Here is a 7,557-nt window from a genome sequence, read left to right on the forward strand (position 1 = left end):
GCACAGTGTTTGACTAAGCATAAGAAACACAGGACTGTTACACCCGTCAAATGTACATTATCATTAGGGTCATTACAAAATTATCCCAAACAACAAACTAAAACAATACGTGAGAAGGTCACTGAAAAAACAATCAGTAAAAACAAAATGAAATCTTCAGCAAAGCTAGAACTTCCACTGAGTGATCTCTCAAGCCCCTTGTATCAGAGACACATGGAATATATGCAAATGACCCTTATGAGCATCAGTATTACAGCTAATTGGCAATTCTGAATGCCCATGACTTGTTTTGTCATTTTAATGGGCAATTTAAAGCCAATAAAGCCAAACCCCACTAGCTGTGGATATGTGTATTTCGGCCCTGTTATGACCTCCTGATGAAGTTTGCTTGAAGCAAACGAAAGCGCTCATCTTGGAATTTTGTGGAATAAACGACTATTTTCTCTTAGTTGCGGTGATTTTGTTTTACTAGTCATTTTGTGCTCCTGTGGATTTTGGTAAGTTCTAGCTTTGCTGGAGATTTCATTTTGTTTTCACTGTTTGCTTTTTCAGTGACCTTGCCACTTACTGTATGCATGTGTGGAATTGACAGCAACTTGCAAACAACAGTTTGCCCATAATTCACAAATAACCTAGTAAGGTGGGTATGATATGTGATTTGTCATGTCATGTCTATTCAACAGCAGGGCATGTCCTTGCCCCTGTTTATGTTTGACACTTGCCCTGCTGTTACACTGGCATAACTGTCTTTGTGTGTGTATTGACAATGATGTTGCCATGTTGTATCATATAACTGTGCCTGTCATATAGGGGCAGTCATACTTTACAGAATGCAGAGACTGCCACTGTACTATTTATGTATACACCCTGGTAATGCTGATTTATATAGTAACATTAAAGTATGTCTTCTTTAGCCCATGTTACATTTCCACATGCATTACTTATTTGCATGCATGTCCATATTTTGACAACTGTTGTACATATGCACTGATTTAGATACTTGTAAAATCATGCACATACTCCTGTCAATAGAGAAGTTCCATTGTGCCTTGCAACTGTGAACATTCATTAATTCCACGTTCATGTACTCTATTGTTGCTCAGTCATACCCATTGTCAGTGACATATATACCTATGCCTCTTGATGTTAGATGATTGCATAATACTGTGTTTGATTTCAGCATGATCATATTCATTGTCGTCAGCAGTGCAGTCTGCCCATGTGACATATACTTGCTATTCACTTCAATGTAGCTTGGGATGACTTCATCATCACCCTATGTGATGTATATATGGATTTGCAACATGTACCCTTACATAGTGTTGTCCAGCTTTATTGTTTGCCTACTTAGCTTTGCTGGCATGTCCTCCTTGATGTGGGCCCGTGTTGTCTACCTCCCTTCCCCCATTTGTGGGTATGGTATATATCTTGCACAAATGCATGGTATATGTTAAACATTGAATTTTTATCCACTAACATATAGTTGTATTGTTAAAAGGCCAACTTGTGCCAACCTTATGGCCATTATACAGATGCAGGACATATGCACACAAGTTGCTGGCTATTGCCTGCATTACACCCTTGTTTCTGTTATACTTGTGTGTCACATATTACCCAGAGTAATTTGTTGTACTTCAGGTGCATAACCTGATAAACATTATATGACATTAATCATAGATTTCTTAACATATAGTATTTTATGTCATTGGTTATATACTAGGCTATTGACCACAAAGGCCTTTTTAAGCCTAGCTATTCATCCCAAATTTCTGACAAATTTGGGTACCCCTGATAAGCATAAGCAGGGATGTGAGAGATGACACATTTATAAGCAGGAATGTGGAAGATGAACCATTTACTGGCTGTCTGTGTTCATTTCAAAGGCATGCATCTGGAGCATTTCTCCCAAGGCCTCCTCTGAAAATTGGCTTCATTCCAAGTCAGACTTTCCCGGTAAACAAATGTTAAATATATACATAAAAATCTGAGACATAGGTGCCAAACCAGGGATGAATTTCCTGTACCCCATCCACTTGTCTAAGTTACACATTTATTTATTTATTTTATTTTACATTTATTTACCGGGGAGGTACAACTGGACAGAGCTGTCCGTTTTCAGCGAAGGCCCAGAGAGAAAAGCTACAGAACAATTCCTAACATACTATGCATAAGATATTTACATGAACATTGTGATTTAGGCATACAGTTTTAAAATATAGTAGACAGTAACATATGATTGCATAAGATATTTACAAAAGCATAGTGGTTTAGACAAACAATTAAAAGTATAGCAGGTAGAAACATATGATTGTTGTTCATACAGTATGTTTAGTAGAAATAATCTTGAAGATGTAGTGAAGATAAGACAAGAAAGGAAAAAATAAAAAATACTAGCCAGATAATCTTAAAGATGTAATGAAGATAAGAAAAGAAAGGAAAAACTAAAAATACTATCCAGTTTGTCAAAGGAAAAGAATATAAACAAGTTCCTATGAGGTTCATTGACATTTTAAGGGAACACTTTTCATCTTAGTCTAGGGGAACATTAGTGGGTATAGATGGGACAGTAGGGAGTTGGCAGTGGTGAGTTGGTAAGTAATGTGTGATAATATGTAGTGCATCTATGGAAGTTTTAAGAAGAGGTTGGATAGTAGGTAGGGGAAAGGTGTTAGAATATGTCAGCCAGGTGCTAGGCAGTTGCATGTCCAGGAGTTGTTTAGGTGGAAAATAAGCTGTTTTTTGAAGATGGTTTTATTAGGTTGCACCCTGATTTGTAGTGGTAGGGAGTTCCAAGTCTTAGTAATGTTGCTAGAATACAGGGAGTCACTAGAGCTGTAATGGCTTTTGGAGATTGCGATTAGTGCCTTGCTAGTGGATGTAAGTTCTCAGTTATTGGAGTAGAGGGTGATCAGGTCTTGTAAGGCTGTAGTTTTGTCAGGATGGTACAGGATTTGGTGAGTGAGAAGAAGTTGGTTAGAGCTAAGGTGTTTAGGAGTTCTAGCCAGGAAAGCTGTTTATGGCTTGACAGTGGTGGATGAGGAAGGAGGAGTTTGCGGCAAATTTTGCTATTTTGTTGTAGCATACCAATAGCTTGTTTAAATTGCTCTTGTTTAGATTAATTAGGACAGGACAGGCATACAGAAAGGTAGAGAGAAGATGGGTATGAGCTAGGGTAACTTTACTGTTGCTGGTTAGGAAGTTTTTACATCTTTAAAGAGTACCTAGTTTTTTGTTGACTTTGGTTATTCTATGAGCTATGTGTTTGTCAAATTTCATAGTGTTGTCAATAATGACCCCTAATAATTTGGTTTGTGTGATGTGGAAATAGGGATATTATCTGATGCAGAAATAGAGAATGGGGGAGTATGTCTGCTGCTTTGGAAGGATGGAAGAGCATAAGTTGGGTCTTTTTAGGATTTAGTATTAGCTGGGAGTTTGTTAGCCAGGTTTCGATGGATGTAAAGACTTATTGGGTCTTGATGTGAAGTTGTTGGAGGGTGGGGGCAGAGCAGATTAAGGTGGAGTCATCAGCGTATTAAACCAGGTTTGCTAGAGGGGTGGCTTTGTGAAGATTATTTGTAAATATAGTGAAAAGTAAGGGTCCTAGGATTGATCCTTGGGTACTCCTAGTTTTAAAGGAAGTAGGGGGAAAGGGAATTTTTCTACTGAACAGCTTGTTGGCACTGGGAGAGGTAGTCTTGAAACCATAATAGAGTGGTGGTAGTTAGTTTTAATTCTGAGAGTGATGTTGGAAGTTTTGTATGGGTAACTGTATCAAATGCCCTTGATAAGTCAAGGAAAATTGCAGACAGTAGTTGGCCATTGTTGCATTGCATATTTACTAGGTTACTAAAATGGATGAGTGAAGTGGTAGTGCTATGGTTGGGGCAGAATCTATATTGAGCTTTGGCAAGAAGATTGTTGGAGAGGGGATGTGTTAGGACCTGGGTGTGGATACATTTTTCCAGTATTTTAGCCAGTGGGGGAAAGTATAACAATAGGGTGAAAGTTTATTAGGTCAGTGGAGGTGCCACCTCTGTTTATTGGTATAATGTAGGAGATTTTCCAGAGAAATGGAACCATGTGTTCTGAAATTGATCTGTTATTGATTATAGAGATTGGATAGGAAATGCCTTTGGTGGCTATTTGTAGGAATTTGGCAGGTAGTTTGTCTACTGCTAGGGTGGTGGGTTTAAGTTTGGTTAGGTGTCTATAGATAGTGTAAGTTGGTACAGGTTTAAGGATGAAGGAGTTGGCATTATTTGATGGGTTATATAGTATAGTGGGGGGTGATAAGGGAGGGTCGTTGACAGCTTTCGTATAGAGTTAGTAAAATCTCATTGAATTGGGTGGCTGTGTTGATGGAGGTGGTGTCTATGTTTGGATGAGGAGTTGGTAATTTACCTGGTTAGAGAATACTGTTTATAGCAGCCTAGAACTTTTGTGGTTTGGTATTGTGCTTAGTTTGAATTTCACTATAGTATTTTTGTTTGTCTAGTCTGATTTGTTTTGTTTTTTTATAGTGTTTCTCATTTCTAAAACTGTTTGCCTATTAGGAGTAGTTTTGCTTTTGCGCCAGGTGACCCATGCTTTGTCCCTTTGTTTCATAAGTTGCCTAGTGCTCTTGGTAAGCTATGGGGCATAGATGGTTTTAGTGTGGATCTGTCTTGGTGGGGCAAGTTGGTTGAGAATGCCTAACAAGATAGTGTTGAAATACGTAACTGCTTCATCTAAAGGAAGTGTTAAAAGGTGTAAGGTCATCAGCCCTGCAGTTTTTAGTGTATCTGATGTGTTTAAGACAGCTAGTTCTAGTGAGTTTGAATGGTTTACGGAATTGGTTTAGGGAGTAACTCTGCTTCATATGGATGGGTAGCCTTTTCCAGAGAAGGAGTAGTGTCTGGTATATATACCTGTATCTCCAGCAGGTCCTATTTATATCACAGGCAAGGTATAAATAAGTCTTAAGTATGGGTAATTCTGGTGCTGATTCTTTTGCAGATATGCCGGAGGTCCATCAGCATGGGATCTGACAGTGCCTTGTATGCCAAGCATAGACCTCCCCTCAATAGCCTGTAGGAGATAGAATACAGGAATAGGGACTTGAGGCATTTTGTATAGGACATGTTACTTATGCTCTTTATTGTTTTAGTGAAGAACCGTTGTGGATGTTCCAATTGTTGGATATCATACCTCTCTACTCTACAGATTTTCACCTCATATTATTGACCTGTTTCTCATAAAATTGTGGTTTTCTGGCAAATCACTGAGGATTGAATTCAGAAAGTAATGACAGACATTTGAGATTCGGACTTCATACCCTTCAGAAAATTCATGATAATGCCAAACTTGTTATTCTATCAACTTTTGAAGTTTGTAATATCAATATTTGAAAACTGTCCCTATTTTTAGGCCTTTGTTCCCCCTTTATTTATGACATTGTCCAGATTTCTTGCTCCATGAGGTTGCGAGGTATGAAGGTATGTTGGATATGCCTGGCTAGGTACATACCAAAGGGGGTATTGTACTCAATGATGTGTCTGATGAATGCCGAATACAGTGGATCAATGACTTCCTTAAACCTAGATTCCATACCTTTGTTTATAAGTTGCACAGTACAGAACAATTTCCTCACTGGTGTAGACAAGTGAGGGTCAAAGGCTAGATCACTGTCTATGTGTGTCTTCAAGTCCCAAACTACTGGGTCAGCCCTTAGGGGTGTGCTGTCAATATGACAGTTACCGGGGTGGATGACTTCCTGAAGGATACTATTAAGGATTTCTTGGGATTTTGTTTTAGCCCATGACTCTGGCACTATTTATTTGTCTCTGTCAGTCCTTCCTGGAGAACATTTGTGTCAGTGGAGGATTCTATGGCTGTTCCTAATTTATAATCATCTGCAAATATAGTAAGCCAGGGGCCATTGATAGTGTCCTTGACTTCAGAGAAGTAAATGCCAAAAAGGAGCAGTCTCAGGTGTGATCCTTGAGAGACTACACTTGTGACTGGCCCCTTTGTAGAGGTCGTCTCCCCAATTCTAACGTCTTGGGTCCTGTCTGTGAGTCAGACACCATGTGACATACAGGTTTATACCTAACCTCCTGAGTTTGCCAATAATGCCAGAGTGGGATATTGTGTCAAATACCTTAGCCAGGTCAAGGTAGGCAGTGCAAACCATTTTGCTCCCATCCATTGTTTTGTTGATATTCTTAAGGAAGTCCACCAGGTTGAGCAGGCATTACCTGCCCTTGATGAAGACAAATTAGGTTGGGTCCAGTGTATGGAGGTTTCCTATATCATTATTGACCATTTCCATGATAATTCTTTCTATGACTTTACATAAAAGACAAGTGAGCTGTATGGGTTTGTAGTTTCCAGTGACTGTAGATGGTCCACCATTGTGCAGAGGGTTGACTTGTGCTGTTCTCTATTCATAATGCACAAAGTCTGTTTGAAGACTACAGTTAAATAGCACTTCAAGATGGCCTGATAAGTCACATTTCATGCTATTTAAAAGACATCCATCGTTATTTTCTGGTCCCAATGATGTAGTGTTCTTGACCTTAGAGGCAGCATTAAGGACCTGTTCCCTTGTGATAGTAGGGTGAGATATATGTGACTGTATTTCCTGAAGGAAGGTTGGGGGGAGGGGAAAAGTTGGAGCTGAATTTTTTGGCCAGAAGGTTTGCGATATCTTCTGGCTCACTATAGGTGGCTCCATTAACAATGAGCTCTGCACAAAATTGTGTATTGCCTTTGAGGTTGTGGACATAGCTAAAGACTGCCTTGTGGTTGTCCTTAAACTGGGAGGTCAAATGTATCTCAAATTTGGCTTTGGTATACTTTATTTTTTTTCTGAGTTGTTTGTTTAGTTTGATGAGAGCGCTTTTATCCTGCTGGGTGATGCACCTTCTAATTTTTGCCATGATTTTCTTTCTTCTGTTAGACAGCTGAGCGATGTTGTTATTCCAACAGGGTGGCGTGTTTTTTGAATTAGCTCTTTACTTCGTCCTAATGGGTACAGCTGACTCTATGCACCTATTAACATACTTGTATAGGGTTTTTGTGAACAGTTTCAAGTAGGCAGCAGTGTTCTCAGGGTTTATGAGGGCTTGAAAATTTTCCAGGTTATCAATTATTCATAGGAAGTAAGCCTTAAAGTAGCCTCTGAATATTCCATGGTTAGCTGGGGTTGCAGTTGTATTTTTACTTTGAAGAAGACCATTTTGTGGTCTGACCCTACCAGAGAAGATATTACAGTAGAGGGTGTGTAGCAATCTCCAAGATGTGTATCAACATTGCTTTCCAATAACTTTGTGTTAGGTCAATAAAGGTCATACATATATGTCTACACGTGTGTGTTGCCTCTGACAATTGCATATGTCTGTGACATATGTATTCCATTAGATATCTGTTTGGGTTGTGTATACCTACTTGTGTAAGAAGCAGCCAGTTTGTTGCGTTGGTACAGTACTGCTGTTTCCACTGTGCTTGGTTGTTTGCCATTCACATGCATGGTTGGAGATTCTGTTCTGTCCTCTGCTGGTATTCTCCAGTATT

The sequence above is a fragment of the Protopterus annectens genome, chromosome 3.part0 (genome assembly GCF_019279795.1).
Source record: "Protopterus annectens isolate FY-2018-M chromosome 3.part0, PAN1.0, whole genome shotgun sequence".
Taxonomy (NCBI): Eukaryota; Metazoa; Chordata; order Ceratodontiformes; family Protopteridae; genus Protopterus; species Protopterus annectens.